We start from the raw sequence: 24,262 nt of genomic DNA, 5'->3' as shown, positions 1-24,262 counted from the left end.
GGCTGGGGGAGAAAAAACCAACCACTCAGAATTCTGTTTCAAGATACCAGCCCCTTCTAATTCAGCTGCCAGAATCTGAAATTGCTCTGAAAAGACAGATTGTGCAAATGTCTTATGTGAAAAGAAAAAGCCTACAAACATTCTTTCGCAATGATGTACCCAAACGGTTTAGAACAGTTGGTAGTATTAGTGAACCTCTCTTAAGAGGACCAAAAAACTAATTGAGCATAAGACCATGAGCAGCAGCTCTATTGCTGACAAAGGGAAAATAAACCTGGCTAGGAAAGTGTGTGCCAATAACCCTGGTACGATACGTAACTCCTACTCATTTCCTAGAATCCTTCTTGCGAATGTAAGGTCACTAGTAAATAAAATGGAGGAAATACAAAATATTCTTGGCAAAAACCAGATTGATATTGCTTGCCTTACAGAAGCATGGTCTGCTACAGAAGATTCTTGCTCGATTCCTAATTATGACTCCCATTTTAAGCCCAGATTGGACAAAGATGGTATTCCTCTATCTCATGGTGGAGGAGTTGCTTTTTTTTTGTAAGTGTACCCTCCCAAATCGGATTCTATCATTTTCTGAAATAGAGAACAACTCCAAAACTGAAGTTTTATGGCTCTGGACCAGACCCAAAAACCTCCCAAAAGACGTATCTTGCATGATTTTTTGTATTATTTATTACCCTCCCCGTTGTGGATTTAAGAAGGAGCTGACGGCATATCTGCAACTTTATACTGACAGAATTCGCCACAAGTACCCCTATGCTGCAATTACATTATGTGGTGATTTTAATGAGCTAGACCAAAAGTGGCTTAGCGCTGCTCTTAAAGTCACCTACACGCAGTGATAAAACCCTAGACTTGATTTTTACCAAAGTTGAAGATTACTACTGTGCCCCGAAAATAGCCCCTCCATTAGGGGCAAGTGACCATCTATGCATCTTTTGGACCCCTTTATCATCCTTTCCCCCTAAACCATTGATCAGTTATTCATATAGACCCATTACTGACAAGAAGATTGCCCATTTCAAAGTAAAACTTAGCTCCAAATCCTGGACCAATATCCTATGTCTTACCAATGGTGATGAAATGGCTTCTAAGTTTTCAGCTGAACTTTTCCAGTTATACTGTGACACCTTTCCAGTGAAAAAAGTCAGTTACAAATCCAATTGTAAACCATGGATAAATAAAAAAAATTTTGTGCCTAATAAATGAACGTGATAGACTCTTTAAGGAAGGATTTTTCCAGGAATCTCGAAAACTTCGAAACATTATTATTAGTGAAATTCGTAAAGCAAGAAAAGAGCATGGTGCTCACGTGCTCAATAAGTTACTGTATTCGAACCCTAAGAATTTCCACAAATGTATCCAAGATCTCATGGGAAAGGTCTCTTCGAAGTTTCTCTTACTGGATAGTAATGGCAACCCAGTGAGTGCAGACATCATAAACGATTATTTTACTTCAACTTGTAAAACTCACCCGCCACTCCAAAATATGTCGACCAACAGTGCAGTGAGTGACATTCGTGTGACTGAAATACATGAGGCCCAGATAAAACTCGAAAATCTTGATACAAATAAGTCAGTTTACCCAGGTGATATCCCTACCAAATTGATTGTGAAATGTGCCCATTATTAAGTGTACCTCTAACTGCAATTTTTAACCAATGTTTTGTAGATGGTATTTTTCCAGTGTGTTTTAAACGAGCTATTATATCACCTATACCAAAAAACAAGACCCCAAAAGTTCCCTCTGACTTAAGACCAATATCAAAAACCTCTATTTTCTCTAAAATTTTTGAAAGTTTTATTTACAATTTCCTCTTCGATGATATTCAAGATAAAATTAACCCAAATCAGTTTGGCTTTAGGCCGAATCATAGCACCACCCATTGTTTATGTTATATACTTGACACTGTTTTCAAACATCTTGAGTTAAGTAGTTCCTACGTTGAGGCTGTTTTTGCTGATATTAGTAAAGCCTTTGATAACTTGGATCATCGGACAGTTATTGATAATGCAAGGGCTTTAGGTGTCAGAGATTTTGTTTTACGTATAGTAGCTAGTTTTTTATCTGGTCGTGAGCAATGTGTAGTCCTCCCTAACGGAGATTCATCTGGTTTTACCTCAATTTCCTGTGGAGCACCCCAAGGGACTAAATTGGGTCCTTTAGCATTCTTAATTGTTTTTAACAATGTTTTACCAAACTTGACAACACTTTTAAATTTGCGGATGATTTGGCATTACTTAACCTTTGTCAAACCTCAAACACTTTGGGCGTTAAACTTGACTCACTCAATAACAACTTAAAGAATGATCTTGCCAATGTTAAACTCAATCTGAGCATACCGAAAAGCAGTTTAATGCTATTCTCCTTTTTAAAAAATATACCCCCAATCAATAATTACCTTTGCATCCCAAACTTAAACATGGTTAAGCTACTTGGTGTGCACTTGGACAATGACCTTATATGGAAATCTCACTCTTTTCACTTATTTAAAACAGGTGGTTTTCTCCTTAGATCTTTCTCCCTTCTTAAACGGTTCTCCATATCAATCCAGAACCTTAAAATAATTTATTGTTCTTAAGAACTTGTCTTGAATATGCTTGCCCTGTCTGGCACCCTGGACTGACCAAATCCCAATGTTCTAAAATTGAAAGCATTCAAAAAAGAGCTATAAAAATTATACTGGGGACATCCTATACTACTTATGATGAAGGTTTGGCTAGACTTGAACTCACTACATTGGAATCACGACATCACTTCCTTACCATGAACTTCGGGCACAAGTGCCTTAGTTCTGACTATCATCGACGTCTTCTTCCCCCCTTCAAAGAAAACCCCCCAATCCTTCCCAATACAAGACTTAATGCTCGTAGAGCTCCAAATACTCAACTTGACTTGTGTCCCCAAATGTTGACAATGAGGTACAAAAACTCTTTCGTTCCCTATTTTGTTTCGCATTTTAATAATTGATTTAACTTTGTAACTATGTTTATCCCTTAACATTTATTTTATCATTGTAATTATAATTGTTCTGACGTGCTTATGCTAGCTTGTGTGCTATTTTAGCCAATAAAGCATATTCTATAAGAATACGACGAACATTTCTGCGATGGACCTTGAACTCGTTGTTGGTTGGTTCCACTTCTTTGATAACTTTCCAAATTTGTCATCAGCCAATGCAGATTTATTTACCTCCCATAGCTTTGAAGTGTCCCATTTTTCACAAATTATTTCAGAAGTATACCAGCGGTTAAGCTCTACCATGTAAGCTACCATGGCTACCATGTAGCTGCAACAGTAAGGAGCAAACCAAAGCACATAAGAACCAAAAGTTTAAAAACAAGTTTAAAAAAAACAACCGTTCAGTGAGAAAAATAACCATTAGCAGTTGATCCAGGAATGGCACCTATTGTTTTGATTAATTTTAATAGCAAATCTTATTTTGAACACAAATTTATGTGAATATCGAAAAAGAGCATGAAAACCCTCAAAATGGCGTTAAATCAAAATGAAAAGTACACCATTCGAATGTCCATAATTAAAAACCTCATATGAATAAATTACAGTCCTCCCCTGATCAACAAGGAAAATCACCTTTTTGCATGGGCAGCATGTCATTTTTGCATGTAATTTTTTTCTCATTTTTGTTTTCACGGCTAATTGTGCACTGGGACATCATAGAGAGTCGTTTAAGGGCTCATTTGAAAGCTAATTTTTATATCGTCCCTTTTCTAGTACGATGGGATCGTTTCTAGAGTACAAAGGCTGGGGAGCTTGAAGAAGATAACCTTATAATCTATGTGGTCCAAAACACTAACCTCAGATTCCAAGTCCACCTCTTGAATACTTCCCCTCCCAGTCAAAAAAATCAAAAGTTAAACAAAAGTGATATAATTCATTGATAATGATAACTGCTGCATCAATTACTATGGCTTTTTACTAGTCATCAGCAGATGGTGGCCTTTTAAGGAATTAAATAAAAAACAGTTTTTTAACTGAAAGTCAGGAGCAGAATCAAAACTTAAAACGAACAGAAATTATTACGTATGTGAGGCGGGTTAACCCTTCCTCACTCTTCACGCTAACTTTTTTGTGCTTTTAAAAAGGCTTCTTATTGTTCTAATTAAACGACCCTTGTGTTTCAGGAATCGTTCTTAAAGAATTGGGACAAAATTTCACTTTTGCGTAAACAGCAAGATGTTGAGCAGGGTACAAACCCCCCTATTATATGTAATAATTTCTGTTCGTTTTAATGTTGCTCCTTACTTTCAGTGGAAAAAAAATATTTTTTGATCTTTTTTTTTATTATCAGGAAATCTGGCTCCGCCTCAACGCAAAAATGTCCCTCCCTACGGAAATATCCTCTAAACAATTCAATCTCGGTGAAAATTTACCCTGGACAATTACCCTTGAAACATCAACAGGTTAAATTGAGTGGCAAAGAGCAAAGACATATAAAAAGAATTCAGTATAGAAATTCTGGCAAATTCCCCCCGTGTAATATTTTCCCTGAAAAGTTCACCCCCTGGAAACTTCCCTTGCCATTGAAAATTGTAGCCATGTAAAGACAACCCTGAAGAAAATTCGCCCCCGCCCAACAAATGTATGCATACTCCCCCCTTCCAATGACAAATACTATGCGTAAACAATGGGCAAATTGTATAGCTAAAGACCTTTTCCTGGGGCTTTGGAGGGTTATGTTATCTTCAAAGGTATAATCAACTATAGTCAAATTTGAACTATGTTGAACAAAATGACTATCTCAAAATTTTACGATTACCCCTGGGAAACAAAAGCAACAAACACGCATCCGTGATCTTTCATCTGGCAAAAAACACAAAATTCCACATTTTGCATATAGAAGCTTGAAACCTCTACAGTAGGATTCACTGATACAATGGTGTAATTTTCATTCAGATTCTTTTACTTTTAAGGGGTATTTCCCCTTTTTTTTCGAAAATCAGGCAAATTGACGGGTAGCACCAAACTTATTGAAACTTATATATTGGGAATCAAACAGTTCGTGGTAACGAACTGTAGTAAGGAGCGACCCGGCTCAATAGTAAACGAAACTCTAAAAAAACGGAATTTTTATGCTAAAAGATACATCAAAAGAATTGGATTTTCATGCTGATTTTAAATATATAAGTTTCATCAAATTTATCCCTTGTCATCAAAAGCTACGAGCCTGAGAAAATTTGCCTTATTTTGGAAAATTGGGAAAAACACCCCCTAATCATAAAATCTGAACGAAAATCACACCATCGCATTCAGCGTATCAGACAACCATATTGCAAAAATTTCAAGCTCCTATTTACAAAAATGTGGAATTTCGTATTTTTTGCCAGAAGACAGATCACGGGTGCGTGTTTATTTATTTTTTTTTTCCGGGGGTAATCGTATCGACCAAGTGGTCCTAGAATGTCGCAATAGGGCTCATTCTAACGGAAATAAAAATTTCTAGTGCCCTTTTTAAGTGACCAAAAAAAATGGAGGGCACCTAGGCCCCCTCCAACGGTCATTTTTTCCCAAAGTCAACGGATCAAAATTTTGAGATAGCCATTTTGTTCAACATAGTCGAAAATCATACGAACTATGTCTTTGGGGATGACTTACTCCCCCACAGTCCCCGGGTGAGGGGCTGCAAGTTACAAACTTTGACCAGTGTTTACATACGGTAATGGTTATTGGGAAGTAAACAGACGTTTTCAGGGGGATTCTTTTGTTTTTGGGGGGAAGGGTTGAGGGGAGGGGGCTATAAGGGGGATCTTTCTTTGGAGGAATATGTCATGGGGGAAGAGAAATTCAATGAAAATGGCGCAGGATTTTCTAGCATTACTATAAAAAAAAACAATGAAAAAATAAACCTGAAAAGTTTCTTTTTTCAATTGAAAGTAAGGGGTAGCATTAAAACTTAAATCGAACAGAGATTATTACGCATATGAGGGGTTCTTCTCCTCCTAAATACCTCGCTCTTTATGCTAAAGTATTTTTAGTAATTTCAATTATTTATTCTATGGCCTTTCTGATTCACGGGTCATTCTTAAAGAATTGGGACAAAACTTAAGCTTTGATGTAAAGAGCGAGGTATTAAAGAGGGGACAAACCCCCTCATATACATAATAAAAATACAAGAACATAGAAGTTTGTTACGTAAGTTAATTATTAAGTTACGTATATTTTTTACTAATAAAAACGTGCGTTAAAAATTAAAAGTTCTAGTTGCCTTTTTAAGTAACCAAAAAATTGGAGGGCAACTAGGCCTCCTTCCCCACCCCTTATTTCTCAAAATCGATTGATCAAAACTAAGAGAAAGCCATTTAGCCAAAAAAAGAATTAATATGCAAATTTCATTTTTATAATTTATGTGTGGAGAGCCAAAATCAAACATGCATTAATTCAAAAACGTTCAGAAATTAAATAGAAAAACTAGTTTTTTCAACTGAAAGTAAGGAATGACATTAAAACTTAAAACGAACAGAAATTACTCCGTGCATGAAAGGGGCTGTTCCCTTCTCAACACCCCGCTCTTTACGCTAAAGTTTTTTACTGTTTAAAGTAGAATTGAGAGAACGAGTCAAACTCATTATTTTTTAATAATTTTCTTTTATTTTTTAACAATCTTTAACAATTATTTTTTAACAATTTTCTTGCTGTCTTGGTGGTTTGTGCCTTGTTTTCTTTTACTTTGACATATGAAGCGAATTGGGCTGTATTAGAAAGCTTCTGATAATCTTTTGAAAATAAACATTATCTGATCTTACTTAAGGTGGCATATCGATTCGTCATTGTTTAAGACTTTAAACAGGAGGTTTCCAGGTCCCTTAATCTTAAAAAAATATTCTATGGTATGTGGATACTAAGCCTCATAGTATTAGTTGCCGTTATAGTTGCAGCGATAGCTGGAACTTATTAAAGAGCAAACCACGGCCCATAGTAACCAAAAGTTTAAAAATTCGTTTTAATAAAGCTGCCTAGTGCAAAAAATTGTCATTTGTACCTGATCCATAAATGGTAACTATTATTCCTATTAATCGTAATAGTAAAATGTTTTTTTTTCGAAAACAAATTTACAAGAATTTTGAAGGAAAGCCTGAAACCCAACAACGCATTCTGGTCGGGGCATATGAACAAGTTTTTGATGTATTTTGTGAAGTTTTACTTTTTGCAGCCCTCCCCCTAAATAATACTGGATACGCCTTTACTAAAACCCCTCAAAAATGGTGTCGGACCGAAATAGAAAATACAGTATTCGAGTTCGTATGGTCGAAAACCCCTAACAGAAAAATTACAATCCCCCACCTTGAACAACAAAGAGAATCACTTTTTGCAGGGGTATGCACTCAAGTATTCCCCTTTTTCGCCACTAACGGGACACTGGAACATTTCTGGAACACTGGAGCTATTTCTGGAACAAAGAGGCTGAGAAGAATGAAAAGTCTACCATCATGATCACCATGGTTGAAAACTATGCCTGAGGTTTACAATCCCGTTTTGTATACTCAAGTATGTTTAGTAATTTTAATAAATTTGTCTACTAATTAACAAAAGTAGCCAGCTACTGCAAAACCATAGAGAGCTTTAAGGTTTCATTTGAAAGCTAAATCATATCTCCGTGCTTTTTATACATTCGTCCTGAGAACACCGTCATACAAGAGCTGTATAGCACCAAAAGTGGCGATTTTTGATGTCATATCTGGATTGGAAAGGCTAGAAAGCATGTAAAGGGTAGGCCTACCGTCAGAAACTCTATGATCAAAACCTTAAATCTGAGTATTACAGTCCTTCCTCTCATATACTCCCCTTCCCATCCCTCTTACTCTTTTCATAAATCGTCTGTTGAGCAGCAGAACTTGGCTAGTTCTAGTGACTAGAATGATTCTAGGTTAGATTACTGATATCAATTAACGAAAATTAAGTGGGGGGAACATATTTTTTTAATGTCTAAAGGGGATCAACTGTTTTTTTCTGTTTTTTCAATGAAATTACCAAAAAAGGGGCATTTCCAATGAAGATACTCGAAAAAAGATATTTTTTAGAATTCCAACGAGAAAAAATAAACTGATGACACAGGCAATCCTGCAGCCCACTCTAACATCACAGTCGATTTCACTCTGACTAACAGGCAACTGCAACATCGTAGAGAGATGTTCGAAGGCTCAATTTGAAGCTATTGACCTTTTCAGTATGATTAAATTCTTTTAATGTCCTTCGGGTTTCTAAAATGTGCTGGCCTATAAATTTCATATAGGATAACATAAGATAATTGAAATTTTGTTTACAACTCTTCAAAGGCATCAAGAATAATATAGGCTACCCTATTTTTTCTTTAGAATGCAGTTTAAGAGAGATGTAGAGTTAAACCTATATTTCACGCCTTATTGCATCGAGAATTCATGTCGAATTCTCTAGTTCCTTTGCCTAAGTTGGAAAAGGATCTTTTAAAGGTGTATCCACGGTACTTTATTTTTAAAACCTAAAAAATCCACAAAAATTAATTTTAGAAGTTTCTTGGTGAAAGAAAAGAGCGAATTTGAAACTTAAAATGAACAAAAATAAGTACTTTGCGGTTTAAGCAACATATTTTTGAAAAGTTATTTCGAATAAAATGATCTGTGATACTTCCCAATATTTGTAGAATTCTGAAAAACTGACGCTTTACTGAAAACTAAGCTTGCTTGAGCATTTTTTTTTAAATTAAATTTCAAACTATGTCGCAAAATTTATTGAATTCATGGCTGATAAAAAGACTACTGAGAGCTTTATAAATAATGCTTTAATTTTCTGCAGGCCTCTTTGGCAATTTTCTGCTTCTAACCCTGCTTTGTTGCATCAGTTTTGTGTTTTCAGTAAGGCGCTAGTTTGTCAATGCAATAACTTGCAGTAAAAAATAAGAGTTAAAAATTTAAGTGCAATAAACAGCTAGTTACAAAAAAGAGTGATTTCTGCAAAAGTTGTCAATTCATATGTTAACAATGCTTTCAGGAATATTTATTTCATTCAGCGTCAAGAAAATATGATGATGTCAAAAATATTAAGGCGCAAGATTTTCAAAGCCTCAATTACTACAAGTTTTATGAAATTAAAAACACATAATCACTTAACTATATAGATATCAGTGTAACAAAAGAGCAGTTAGCCAGGGCTCGGCAAACTCTCAAGGGACATACAAAATATTACAGGATCTTCCAAGAGCTTTATTTCCATTATTAACATGTTAACCGTATTTCAACTGACCATATTCAAGTTGTATAGGAATGAGGACAGAGAGGCGACGTTAGGCGAGGCTGAGTTACAATGATATTTTACTAATACTGAGATTTAGATAAGACTAATTTGAGCCAATCAGATATATCATAGAAGTTTCTGATTGGCTGTAAATTTTTAGGAAAAATTCAGATTAGCTCAAATTAACACTAGCTAAATCTAGGTATTAATAAAATATAATTGTGAATGGGCCCTTAGCTAACGAGAAAATTTACTTAGTGAATAGCTTCAATTACCCAGCTGGCATTATGAGTAAGAATGGCGGATATAGTTAGAACTGTGCCAAGGCACAGCTTAGAACTAAGATAATGATCTATTAACAAACAACACTTCTTGACTACAAAGATCATTGCATGGCAGCTGGGTCAAACCCTTGACCATGTATCTCCAGTTTAAGATCATTCACTGTACCACGACAGAATCAATTTGGATAATAGAGGTTAAGGTAGTGATAGTGGTCAAATACTGCTCTGAATTGTAGGGTATTCAGAAGAATTGCCTAAGAATGGTTTTAGGTACAAGTTTGAATTATTGTGCATCAAACAACAGGCTATACAGAAACTGTTGTAACTCTACTAACAAACTTTAAAAAAGGGGATCCTCACGACAATATATACATAACTAGTATCTCTTTTGTTTTAATTTGACTTCAAAGATACAAAATTCATTGAGTTTAGAGTTGTCCACCCAATGTTATGGGTCTCGGAAGATTTGCCTGACTTTCAAATAAGGAGAAAGAATCACGCAAAAGTGGGTGATCTTGATGAAAATTACACCGTCAACTTCAACATATCACAGAACAGTATTAACATAAAAATAACAGTAAAAATAAAAATAACAGTCCACCCAATGTTATGGGTCTCGGAAGATTTGCCTGACTTTCAAATAAGGAGAAAGAATCACGCAAAAGTGGGTGATCTTGATGAAAATTACACCGTCAACTTCAACATATCACAGAACAGTATTAACATAAAAATAACAGTCAAAATAAAAATAACAGTCCACCCAATGTTATGGGTCTCGGAAGATTTGCCTGACTTTCAAATAAGGAGAAAGAATCACGCAAAAGTGGGTGATCTTGATGAAAATTACACCGTCAACTTCAACATATCACAGAACAGTATTAACATAAAAATAACAGTTATGATAGGGATAAATCTTTTTACTAGCAAGTGATGATAAAAATTCCAGATATTTTGATCACATACACAGTGACCATCATCATCAATATTGAATATAACTTCAAGCCCCATACTACAAAAACGTGAAATTTGCAGTTAACACGCAAAAATGCGTCTTTACTTGTTTATTATTTTTTTCCCCATAGTGGTCGTATCAAACGTATGGTCCTAAAATTCTGAGAGAAAGCTCATTAGGAAGCAAATTCAAATGTAAGCTTAGCCAGAGTCGACCTAGCTCTAAATGGGTACCTGGAGAAATCTGGGGAAGGTAAACAGGAAGGGTGTGCAAAAACACAGGTTGGCTGGCCCCCAACCCCCCATTGCACTTCCTGGCTGAAGGGCCAAGAAACGGAGATCAGCACCGCCGGTACGGACTGTAAAGTCTAAATGCTGCATCCTTTACCTTTTTTTTATAGGCATTTGTTTTAGAGTTTCAATTAACTAAGTTGATTCATTTGACTTTCAATAAAATTATAATTGTGCAACATCCATTATGGAGGAGGTCTGGAGGGTCTTTTGTAGGTGGGGGCATGTGCTTGAAGCCAGAAAATATATTTTTATGCTTACATTTCAAAAATCTCCATGAGCCATCGAATAAATATAGAACGTTGTTTTGATCACTGATATTTGTTTGTTTAATCAGGTTAAAATATGATTGTCTTTGATTTTTAAAAGGAAGGGGGCTGAAAACTGCCAGTTAAAGAGTTTTGAAAATGCAAGTTTCAATGCTATTTTATTGTTTTATTACAACCCACTACATTGCTCAAGGGTTTTCAAATTCTTCTTTAAAACTCCCATAAATTGTACTCATTCTTAGTTTTACTTTTAAGTTGAGCATGGGTAAAATTTTCCGTTTTCAAATTAGAGTCAAACAGTAATTTTTTTACCAATTTATTCAAGAACATGTCTTTTTATTTTTGGTTACTATGGACTGTGGTTTACTTTTCACTATGTTGGAGATTTTGCTGCTACCTTGATTCAGAAAATCATATTTATAATGACAAAGAGTGCTTTTGGCCATGAAACTCATTTTTTGTGGTTTCATACCTTAGAGCAGTGATTTTCAACCTGTGGGACGCACCCCCCCAAGGGGGGCGCGAGACTGTTGCAAGGGGGGCATGCAGCTGTTTCCAAAATATCATTTTTGAATACAAACCAAAAAAGTCGAATAGGTTTAAAAAAAAATGAATCAGCAGTATATGGAATCCACACGTTTTAGCTACGAGTAAAGGATGATTTCACCTACTTTGACAAACAAAGCGTTTGAGAAAATTCGCGCTGAAAAACAAGCTCAACTGTCACATTAAATTTTTATGTTGTAGTAGCATTAATTATATACTCGTTTTTGTTTTGTTATTATATTTCTTATAATAAATATATTACATTCTTACATAATATTGTATATTATTTTGCAGTCCATTAAATAAACTATAATAACAGTTGAGAATTTATGAAATTTTATTTTTAGATAAATTAACAGGACACAACAACTTGTTTTTTAAAGGGGGCACACTAATTTTTCTGTTTTTAAAGGGGGGGCGCTAGTACAAAAAGATTGGAAACCACTGCTTTAGAGTATTGAGAAAAAGCCCCTTATTTGCATCTTGATTATGACTTCATAAGTGTTTCCAAAATAGCAATAGAAAAATAAGAGGTATCCACACAAACACACAAGAAAACTGGAAAAAAATTGAAAACAGGTTGTACAAACAATTGAAAGACTTTTTTCAGCTGGGACATTTCAATTCTTGCTTTTCTACAGTGCTAAATGCAAATAAATAACAAAGACGATAGAATTGAGACAGTGAGGGGTAGTTGTATCACTGGCATATAGGGGTTATTTTCAAAATTGACAGATTACCCCCCTCCCCCAACTATTTTAGACCAATAGCAGCTCATATTCAAAACAAAAATGTTTGTGTAACTACAACAGTTGCTTGTTTAACTGTAAATGAACTAGAACAAATTGTTCTTCCCACAGCTATTGACAAGCTGAGATGCTTTAAAGAAAGACAATCATATCATAATTAGTCAAAAAAAAATTTGGCAACACTCATGATATAGTTTTTTGGATGATACCCCCACCGTCCCCCAACAACGCATTACACTCCCAGACAAAAGCATTGAATCAGGAGATCTGTACCTGCACAACACAGACCATTGGTTAGCACATTTATTGGAACAGATTAAAATCAAACTTACCCATAATAAGTTTGTAGTATAAGAAAATTTGCCTGATTTGGAAAGAGGAGGAAAAATTATAAAAATAGTGGTGATCTTAATGAAATCAAATTCAATATCTCCAAGAATAGTACTGCTAATTTCTGCTGTTGTCTACTGTTATAATAACAATTCTTGCCAAATTAGGACCAAAGTACTATCAAACAAAATTCCAAGTAGCATATTGCAAAGGAAGGAGGAAATTGTAGGCTCCAATCTACTGTCACATGAATGCCAAAATCACCTAAACTTAACCAAGCTAAATTAAAACTTAAGGACAAACAGAAATCATCCTAAATATGGCGTTTGCTACCCGTTCAATTAACTATTTCTAAGGTCAAAAATCATTTCTTTTCTTTTTATCACAGTGGTCAGAGGGCAAATGGACTCATTTTAATGGATTAGAAGAGGGTTTTTTTGCTACTTTAGATATTACTCAAGTTGTGTATTGCACATGAAACATCAACAACCTAAAAGATCTTTTCATCTACTATCTTAACGCATTTTTTTTTTATTTTGGCAAAAAAAAAGATAATTATTTTGCTGTGATTGATCACATCTAAAGAAAACATGCTAATAAAGTAAAAGCATTACTCTTTACAAATACTATGGTTGCTTTTCTGAAAATCCATCATACCCCCTGACACAATATATTTTCTTGCTATTTTGCATCATATGATGTTTTTCTTTTTTTTTGTAAACTGTTTTTCTTTCATTTTTGACTATATTAAATGACCACCTTTGCCTGAGTTAGGGCAATGTGAGGCTGAACAAAAATTTAATTGTTTCTTCTAGTTCTGTACATAAATTAGGGCTATAACTCCAACTAGTGTTGTCTTGTCAAAAAAGTAACCATGATATTTGGAAAGAACATAAAATAATGAATATAACATGATTGTTTTTATATCATTAGCACAATTCCAACAGATGTGGTCAACAAAAGCAAAGGGGAGAGGACCCTGTCCCCTAATTGATGACACTGAATCCATACCACAACCACATCTGTCAATGTAAGAGGGCTGAATTTTATGAATAACCTAGGATTTTCCTTGATTCTACACTACTATGTATTTATGAGGTGGAAAATTAAAATGACAAGAAATTGGTTTGAAAATCTTGTTCCAACACTAATGTGTTATTAACTGCTCTCTACTAATACTTTGCCTTCCTGTCTTTTTGTCAGATTCCTATTATATACTGAAAAACTGCTGCTGCAAGGTTCCACCTTTTTTAGTTTAAAAAAATAATGCCCTAAATCTTGACTCTGATTAGACAGTATGAAATCTTATGCTAAAAAGTTAACAATGTTCATATCAAGAAATTAGAAACAGTGTACATAATTGCATGAGTAGGAATGCATAGTTTTGATTTTACTAACAAATATGACTATAATGTGTCATACTTGTGTATTAGTCTTTTTTCTTCAGCTTTAGGTCTTGAAAACATATTTCCCATAATCTTAGCATGGTTTTAAGGCAAATCAATGATTTTGTTCTAAATTCAAGAAATAGGTTACAAATCTTTAAAAATTCTATAGTTCATTGTTAAGCAATAGTATGATGCTCATAACACTTTCTTTGTATATCATTTGAGCTTCAAATTTCTGAAGGTTCAAATGGTAAAATTATAGTTTAAATGCTTTTTGCTATCATGGAAAGTAGATGTGATAGGTAAATAAAGCACTTAAGAATTAGATGAATAATACTCTCAAGAATGCATTAAGATCTTTAATGATCACATGGAAGACATTTGAGGCACTTACATTTACACCTCCATCCTTCCAAGGGGATTAACCATTAACAATATTTGTGTTATAGAAGTAAAATCAGGAAAAATAGGTTCTCTGCTCAATTGATGCACAAGAAAAGTGTTTTGAACCTCATAACTTTGCCTAATCTCAATTTACAAGGTTTTTCAGTTTATTTCTTCTTGAACTCAGAAAAAAAGCCATGGTGAGGCTGAAAATTACATTGAAATAGCAGGAATTACATTTTCTAAATTTTCAGCAAATTAAACAGCAATTGAAAACTCAAAATTAATCTATTAATCAATTAATTAAATAAAAATGTTTTGTCAGAATTTAAACAGGTGATGTATAGTTTTCTAACCCTAGAGAATAAGAAAAATGATAGGCATTGTAGCTTAACAATACCTATTTAGTTACATTTTTGGCCCTGAATTAATTCCTGAAACTTACACAAACCAAACTCAACTACTTTTCAAGATAAAAAGAAGTCCCTAAACTAGAATAATATCATAGGTCTTCTACTCAAATAAGATACAAGAAAAGTTTTTTGAGCCTCATATTTTTGCTTGATCATAATTTATAAGGTTCTAAAGATCTGTAAATCTGTTTCTTCAATTTAGGATAAAAAAAAAACCTTTGGAATGGCTTTAAATTCTATGGAACTAAATGGAATTGAGTGGCTCTTCAGAAGGAGACATCCTAGAACAAAATGGAACATATTCTTAGATTTTTCATTTTAATAACTTTGTTTATGTTTTTAACAATTCATGCTTAGCTTCCTCTAATAGACTTGTGAAAAACAATGACAGTGAAAAACAAACATGAGCCATATAGTAACATAAAGGAAGAAATATAACCTGTTTCTCTGGATGCTTGAAATATGCAGGCTTATCTTAGGGTAAATTTATAGCAAACAGTATTACTGGCTTTTGTATAAAGTGAATATACCACTTGATGCCTTTTTTTATGCTCTTTACAAATATAATAATCGCTTCTACTGGAAATTCAGATTTAAGCACTTTTTGACCTCTTAAAAATGACCTAAATATGGGGTATAAAAAAGGCTAAGAAAATTGGTCTCAAACCTTAAATACCTTATAACATTGATCTCAAACTTACTGTTATAAATCCATTTGTTTTTTAATGTCATATAATCCACAAGCACTGATTTTCCAATATTAATTTGGATAAATTAATTTTTCCAATGTTATGACATTTTCTTCTTTCTTGACATCAAATTTTAAATAAAAGCATGCATTTTTGGTCAAAAATATGAAAGCCAGCTATTATGAGCGCCACTTATACTGTTTGCTATAAATTTAACTATATTGAATACAGTAATGGTTAGTTTATGTATTTAATATATGCCATGCTTTACCCCCACCCCCCTGATGTGCAAATATATAGCCCAAATCTGTTTTTAAACTATTACAGATTTACAATTTCAAATATCCTATTATTTTGTAAAAAACAACTGAAAATACATGCTTTAATTGAAATTTTGGCAACAAGGAAGAAGAAAACACTATAGCATTGATAAAATTTATTTATCCAATTTAATTGTAGAAAATCAGTGCTTGTGGATAATATAACATTAAAAAATGGATTTATAATGAAATGGCAAGTTTGAGTCCAATGTTATAAAGTTTGAGACAAATGTCTTAAGCCTTTTTTATACCCCATATTTAGATCATTTTCAAGAGGTCAAAAAGTGCTTAAATCTGAATTTCTGGTAGAAGCAATTATTATATTTGTAAAGAGCATAAAAAAGGTATCAAGTGGTATATTCACTTTATACAAAAGCCAGTAATATTGTTTGCTATAATTTTACCTATCTTAGTTTTGACAAGATTTTTTTTGGCAGAAATTAAATTTCAGGTGAGGGGAAAAACTGGGGTCTGGAGAGGGCAGTTGTTCCCCTCCACTGCCCAACAGAGAATTACACCCCTGGTTAACACATTTTGAAGCTGCTTCCACTATAACTTACCTCCCATCCCCCCTTGATGTGCAAATATACAGCCCAAATTATATGTTTCTCATGTATTTTTGCATTTCTTCATTTTGTCAGTGCTGATATAATTTATAGGTAGCCTACATGGGTTGAAACAAGCTTCACATATAACAAAACACATGGAAGATGTATAATTTGAGCTATATATTCATAGCCAACATTAGTATAGCCTAGTGGAAGCAGCTTAATTTTTTTTTACTATAATGTTACTGCACATTATGTGGTAAGAACAGTTGCCTTAGAATATTTTGGTAAAATTCTAGTTAATTGACTTCTTACTATCTTGGAAAGAGTTTAGGTTAGGAAAATGAAACTTTCAGGGATGGGTCTACAGGCTAAAGTATGTCCCAAGAAGGTATTTTGAAGTACCCACCTCCACTCCCTCTCCCTCTAGAGGACCCTGAAATTTGCCTACATGACACATCTACACCTATTGAAATTTTGAAAAAACAAAATTTTACCTTAATTGTCAGTTACTAGTTGTTTTTTCTCTGACTTTAGTTCTGAAAATGTAACCTGTTATTTGAGTAGAATTTGAGCCATATGAAGGTATTTTTTTTCAAAATTAGGAAATGTATTTGCATATCTTTAAAACCTTATAAAATGGGATTGAGCAAAGTTATGAAGCTGAACACAATTTTGTTGTACTTCAATTAAGCAGAAGATCTATTTTGCAAGGTTTCACTTTTATAACATACATATTTTTAAAGGTCATCAAAGTTCAGGGCCCACTAGAGGAAGGAGTGGAGGTAGGTACTTCAAAATACCTTCCTGGGACATACTTTAGCCTGTAGACCCATCCCTGAAAGTTTCATTTTCCTAACCTAAACCCTTTGCAAGATATCAAGAAGTCAATTAACTAGAATTTTACCAAATATTTCTTTCTCTAAATCCTAAATGTGCATTAATACCAAATAATGATGCATTTCTTACTTTCTAACATGTAGGCTAGCAAGTATCAATGAATCATACTCCCCTGATTTTTCTTAATTGTATATATTTTTAAAATCATGTTTATTAATTATTATGATAGTTTTTTCTAGATAGCCTAAAGCTGTATGAGATCAGAAGATGTGGCCTAGGGATGAATTGTCAAAAACATAAAAAAACACAAGAAAAAGCAATCTAAAAATATATCTCAGTGTCAAGGGATGTCTCCTTCTAAACAGCTGCTTTTCTAGATTTTTACCTAGGAACTGCATTTTCAAAAATAAAGCCAATGAAAAAGACTAAAAACTAGGAAATAGGCCTAGGCTGTTTTTTCTTTTTTTCAGAATTAAACTGGGCAGGCCCATAGACCTGTCTGTAAATCAACTTTCTGCACTGTAGATAATGAAAAAAGGGTAGATGCAGTAGCTTGGCAATACTTACCCAGAGTAAAGCCTGGTCTGTGAAAATTTGGGCCCTGAATTCAGTCCTACAAGTTTTATTCACTTAACCTGATTAGGACTAGGCTACTTTCTAGGACAGCAGGAAGCCTTTAAACCAGAATTCTGCAGTATAAACTCGGACATAACTGTCTTTTTGGCAATAGACTATCCTAGTACACCCCTCTTCTGAACTCAACCTTGGATCCAGAAATCAGTCCTTCACCCTTGAAAAATTATGTGTTCAAACATAGTATTTATGAACCGGAGTAAACCGTCCAAAGTAGAATTAAAAATTAAAGAGCATACTAACTACAAGGCCTAGGCTATATTGGTCTAGAAATGAGCCAGATGCATCCCTCCAAAAATTGTTGCTGCTGTGACGTAATGATGTGTTTTTAGCAGAGTCTGTTTTATTTCGGGAATGTTAAAATTTGCTATTATGCGTTTTATCTTCGTGAATTGGATTAGCCAAATAACGAAAAATAAAGAAAGTCGTTACATGCATGCGTTAAAACAGTTGGATATAGAGTTAAGAAAAAATAGAAAATTATCCTCATTGGCAAGTTAAAATATTAAAAGTGCCCATGGACAGGAAATAACATCGTTTTGTTTTTACATTTTTTATAGCTTATTATGATAAATGTACGCTTATTGAAGCAAACTCATCAGAGTACAGTTCAAATATTAGCCAGATTTATAAATAAACTATAGGCTTAAAGGCTGCATTTAAGGAATGTAGAACTCACATAATTGAGGAATTCACCCAAGTTATAGACTTACAATGCAGTAGACATGGTACAAAAGAGGGGAACATGCTTTGTTGATTGGTCAAATCACTTCCACGAAACGGGAGCAAGAGACAACAACGCGGGAATTAATGGAAATTATAGCAAAGAAGCTGAGTGAAAAGTTATCAGATACTGACCCAATTTGCCAGTCAGCCCAGTCCTGCGTTCAATATAGCTTATTGCCTTCAATTACGATAAGCTATTTTGAACCTCAGGCAGGACATTGTCTGTTGGATTTATGATACAACTGTAATTGATTGCCGGGTAAAGTTCGAAAAAAAAACATACAGTTTCTTAATATCTTTATTCTACCAATTCATCAATCAAGACAATAAAAACTATGAAATAAAGATGAACTAGATGTATTTGAACATAAGCTGCAATTATAAAATGAATATTCTAAAATGATAAAACATAAGAACATAGGTTTTAAAATGAATGTGACTAAAGTAAATGCAGCCCAAGATGAGCAAACCTGGTTAAAAAACTCTTTAGAGTGATGATGGGTACGTTTTGGGGCAACGTAACGGGAAAAGTATGGCTCAAAGACTTTCATACTTTTGGTGATCGGCTGAGGAATTAAAGGTGTTTTTAATCATTTTTATTTGTTATGTTTAACTCGTCTTTCATTTATTGTGTCATTTTTCTTGCCGCTTTATCACTACATTTTTAATTTGTTCCTCAACGTAGTGGTATCAATTGCTGAAACTGTAGATAAGCTAAAACTAAATGGAAGGAAAATAGTCAAAAACTGGCGTATGTGTTGAGTCCGACTTATCAGTGAAATATCCTTTTGTGTAATTCCTTATTGCGCTTCAAACTCATTCTTTCCTATTTCTGTGACAAGCTCTTTCAATTTCGTATGAATAAGCCAGCCAAGTATGGTAGATAGAAAATTCATCTAGATGAAGTCATCCACCAGTTTAAAGATCGCTGCCTGTTTTTTATTGTAAGTTTTTTAACGGGTCTTTCGCAATATGGATCCACACAGTTATAAGCTGTCATTACGATTCTATCCCACTGGACAGAAAGTCAATCGCATACATCCACGCAGAGACCGTATTCTTTTTTAGTCTTATATACATATATAGTATATATATATATATATATATATATATATATATATATATATATATATATACATATATTCAGTCCACTTTTGAACATTGCTCCTAATAGTAAGTCTTTTGCCAGATATCGTATATATATATATATATATATATATATATATATATATATATATATATATATATATATATATATATATATATATGTTGTGGGAGAGTTACTTTTCCTATTTTGGTACTAGGATACGTAAGAAAGTAGGTCCCAACCGATATGGATTTTTGAGATCTGATATCGATACCTTTATATAGGTATCGCACCGATACATTACAAACTTTATTTGCCGATAAATTTCCCTCCGGAAAAAATCTTACCTAAAGTTCAAACCCCCCAATCTCTGCCAATATTCATACTCACATTTTTGTCCCTGGTCTATTAGACATCAAAGAACAGCCTCCACAATCCACTGTGGATTCCAAAATTAGACCATTTACGAGAATTATTTTATTTTCTTTACTTTTCTGATTAGCAGCTTATGAGCACACAAAAGAAATGGCGGATATTTGCGAAAGTGAGAATAGAAATAAGAAAAATTTGATTAAAGAAGCCGGTTTAGTTACATAAAAACTAATCTGTGAAAATCTGATTGAAAGAAACGTAAAATATTTATTGAAGTTGATTATTCAATCCAAATTTCAATACAGGGACTTTAAATTTTCATCATTCACATATTAATGTGAAAACTTCACTTTACATTTGTATGATAGACTGGAGGCAGGGATGCAGCTAAGGTTTTTATGTTTGAAAGATACATTTAAGGAGTGTGTAGACAAAATTGTCCAATATGCCGACAAATACGGACACACAAGCCGAATTTCCAATGTAAAAAGGTACATTTTCTAAGGTGTTGGTAGACGGTGGTGGTAGACGGTGGTGGTACCTTGAACCCTTCCCCATTTCAAAACCTCTTCCCACCTTAGCTGGCTCCTGACAGGATTTCATGGTCTTTGCCGATCGAATCTTAGATCTTTCAGCCACGCAAGTGAATGTTCATTGAACAGAAAAAAAAGGTAAAGGATACGGCATTAGACTTTACAGTCCTTACCAGCGGTGCTGATCTCCGTTTCTTGGCCCTTCAGCCAGGAAGTGCAATGGGGGGTTGGGGGCCAGCCATCCTGTGCTTTCGCACACCCTTCCTGTTTACCTTCCCCAGATTTCTCCAGGTACCCATTTAGAGCTGGGTCGACTCTGGCTAAGCTTACAGGGTCACACCACTGACCCCCGTCCCAAACCAAAGAATTGGGTACACTGGTACCCAAGAAGAAGCTGCTCATTCTTCAAGTCACCATGCATTTAGAACATTGCTGCACCAATTGCTTATTGACAAGTATTGACAACAAATATACTTTACCATCTCTGCTGCTCTCTCCGCCATAGGCAGACTTAGCTGGTGGCTCCACTCCCGATGACTGGGCAAGGAAAATTACCTGAGGAAAATCTAGTACCATCTTCTGGCCAGCTTTTGAATAAAAAAAGAACATACCGGTCAATAACTGATATTTCTTTCCCAATTTCCTATTGACACTGACCCTTGTATTGGCCCAATAATATCGGTCGGCCGATACATCAGTAGGGCCTTGTTCAAAACAGGATATCCAGGATACTGCTGCACAACAGTTCAAAATAGGATTGAAACCTTTTAATCGACAGTAAACAGATATAAAATTTTTAACTGGATATTTCGAACAAATATATAGTGTTCACCATCAGCAGTAATGAAACCTTACACTTGACAGTGAACAGATATAAAATTTTTAACTAGGTATTTCGAACATATATACAGAGTTCATCATCAGAAGCAAAAGTATTACTGCTGATGATGAACACTTTATATGTGTTCGAAGTATCCAGTTAAAAATTTTATATCTGTTCACTGTCGATTAAAAGGTGTCATCGCTATTTTGAACCGTTATACTTTCGTCATGGAAAGGCAGTATGGTCTTCGAAGTTAGATAATGCTGTAATGATCAATCGATTTCTGGAGTATAGATAAGAGATATCTGTCGGTTGTTCTTGTTGGATATCCCTTCCCCAGCTTAGCATTAGAAGTATCAGTCTGAGGTGGTGATCAAGTAGCAGAGACTTGTGGAGGTTCCGAGAGTGAGCTTTTATCTGGGATGGTTTTCATTGGGGCATAAGAATAGCCTACAAGACGTAATTGGAATGGGTAATTTCACACTAGGAGTGGAATGTAAGCCTCAGTATTATTGCGGCCTCTTCCAAAATCAAAAAAAAATATGCTAACAAAAAGTACTAACATAGAATAATATTTCTAAGTAAACATCAATGAACAAGCGTCAGCAGCTAAATCCTTTGGGATGATCGTTAAAGCAGTGAAAGCTAAGGCCGTGGGGGCTTGCAGAAACCCTGTATCGAGAACTGAGGAGATAGTACTTTAAAACTGAGTCGCTGGAAAACATCAAAATAGAAAGAGTCGTAACTCGTAACAATGATCACTGAAAATCGAGCACACGAAGAGTTGGCTATCTCCAGCTTGAAGAACCTACCACCAATATAGAAAACAAAGGCACTGCCCACATCTCCGAATGTTATACTCTTGAAGTCTAAAAAAAAACCTCATAGCTCCAACAGTCAAGCAAAACTTTGTCTGTGAGGATTGATGAAGAGCTACAAATCTCCTTATTCAGAGCTAAATGCCTGTGCCACATATCGGGGACTACCTAAACTGACCAGTATCAAATGAAGACCGGCATAGCTTACCTGCTGCTCCCATGCTATCATAAACTAGATAAAAAGTATAAAGCTACAAAGGCTAGGTCATATTCAACTATTGGCAGCCATTCAAACTTGCATTTAAACTTCCCCGGTAGTAGATTTATTACCTCAGCATCCTTTCAGAGTCTTTCTGGCCCTTCATGTATGACTTTCCATGGTAAACATACCAAGGTGAACTAAATGTCCAAGAAGAAAAATCTTCGTATTTGTGTAAAAATTTACAAAGAAATAATTCCGCTGTTATTTTTTCTTTGCATTCTATTATCAGCTCTTATCTTGAGAAATCATGTATCAAATCTATATTGTCGGAACCAGTGTTGTATATAATCGGTGACCAATTTGAAATTCTTATGGTGAAGAATATTTCCTTGTTGAATGGCTCCAAGTACATTCCTGATGAAGCATTGAAATTCATGCCTCTGTCAATTATTTTTCTTTAATCAGCCTTATGAACCCTAATACCCTAAAGCATGTTTGTGCTATGTTTTCCATGTAACTCAACCCAATTTAGCTAAACGTAAGTTTAATTCAATCCCAATTCAATTTGATTTAGCCCCTGCAACAGCGGTGAATTGAAAGAGGGCTCAGTTGCAAAGGGGTTGATATAAACGGGGTTAGACTGATTTGTTTTGAGTTTCAGGGGTTGAGGTAAATAGGGCTAGACGGAGCTGAGTTCAACGAGGGTTGAGTCAAGTTGGGATTGAGTTGGACGAGGGTTTAGTTGAACGGAGATTGATTGAAATGGGCCAAGATGAATATGGGTTTAGCTTAATAGGTTAAGTTGTCCAGTGCTTGAGCTATGTGTCCACTTTGATATATCATACTACATAAAGACGGATTACGAAATGATCCAGCTCATTATTAGTTAAAATATATACCGAGCTTCAAAGCCAATCTTTTGGAAACAAGGGATAGGTGAATTTCAATTAGAGAACTTAAAAACGCATATCTAAAAACATATAAGGTGATCCTTGTTTAAGACTGGCTAAGTAGTAGGTCTATAACTCTGGTTTAATTAAGCGCGGCTCCAATTTGTGGATTATTTTTAGCTGATCATTTGTAGACATTTTTAGATTTTTACGTTACTTTTATTACGGAAAGTAAACGCGAAATTATTATTATAAACACATTTTGACTCACTGACTTTTTTGCAAGCTCAAAAATGCCAGTGAAATTTACGCTAATTTTAAAAAGCTGTATTATTTCCTATGCTCTAAACTATGAAATACTCCAAAAATGACTAAATTTCTTTTAATAGCATTAAATTAACTAAGGCGAAAATCAGAAGCTTTCAAAGTATTTTCTAGTTCAGTTTTATAGTGCTTTATCGTAGAAAAAAGTCAACATTTATGGAAAAGTCAATTATCATAAAAATGGTAATTTGGCTTACGAAAACGAAAGGTCATATCTGAGCGGGTACCAATATGCATACGGCTACACAACAAAGCCGTATAAAGAAGAAAGAGAAGAACATTACTTGAAGGTTTTTGTTGATACAAATGAGTGGAGGATTATTGACCTAGTGTAAGGTATTCTTTGATCATTTGAAAACTAAAATTTAGGAGTAAAATTATAATTTAGTGACTTTGGTAACAAGGGGTATCAACAGCTTCATAGGAACAGACAGTTATACTTGCAGATGATTCCATCACTTATGTAGGGATAAGGCAAGGCTGCTTTAGGTCTATGTCTTTTTCGATGCTCTGTCAAAGAATAGTCCCTCCTCTCAAAAATATAATTTTGAATCCTCAAGCAGACTACAAAGTAACCTAATGTTAGCAATACCATTGAAAGCTGCTAGGCA

The 24,262-nt window shown here is 34.5% G+C and overlaps 2 protein-coding genes across 6 annotated transcripts in view; one reads left to right on the top strand and one right to left on the bottom strand.

The window, feature by feature from the left end:
• LOC136032796 (neuroguidin-like) overlaps positions 1–18,222 on the bottom strand; it is a 67,480-nt gene extending 49,258 nt beyond the window's left edge. For 2 of the 4 annotated variants that reach the window (XM_065713180.1, XM_065713179.1), the window contains exon 1: positions 18,116–18,222. The gene's annotated coding sequence lies outside the window, so the exon portion shown is untranslated. The remainder of the gene's footprint in view (positions 1–18,115) is intronic. The other 2 variants (XM_065713181.1, XM_065713178.1) reach the window with 2 other exon arrangements.
• Positions 18,223–23,908: 5,686 nt separating this feature from the next.
• LOC136032795 (myosin-M heavy chain-like) overlaps positions 23,909–24,262 on the top strand; it is a 40,675-nt gene continuing 40,321 nt past the window's right edge. Inside the window, exon 1 of one of the 2 annotated variants that reach the window (XM_065713176.1) lies at positions 23,909–23,982. The gene's annotated coding sequence lies outside the window, so the exon portion shown is untranslated. Of the gene's footprint in view, positions 23,988–24,262 lie in introns of both variants that reach the window. The other variant, XM_065713177.1, reaches the window with a different exon arrangement.

This window comes from Artemia franciscana, chromosome 11 (genome assembly GCF_032884065.1).
Source record: "Artemia franciscana chromosome 11, ASM3288406v1, whole genome shotgun sequence".
Lineage (NCBI taxonomy): Eukaryota > Metazoa > Arthropoda > Branchiopoda > Anostraca > Artemiidae > Artemia > Artemia franciscana.
This window is presented reverse-complemented; position numbering and strand designations above follow the sequence as displayed.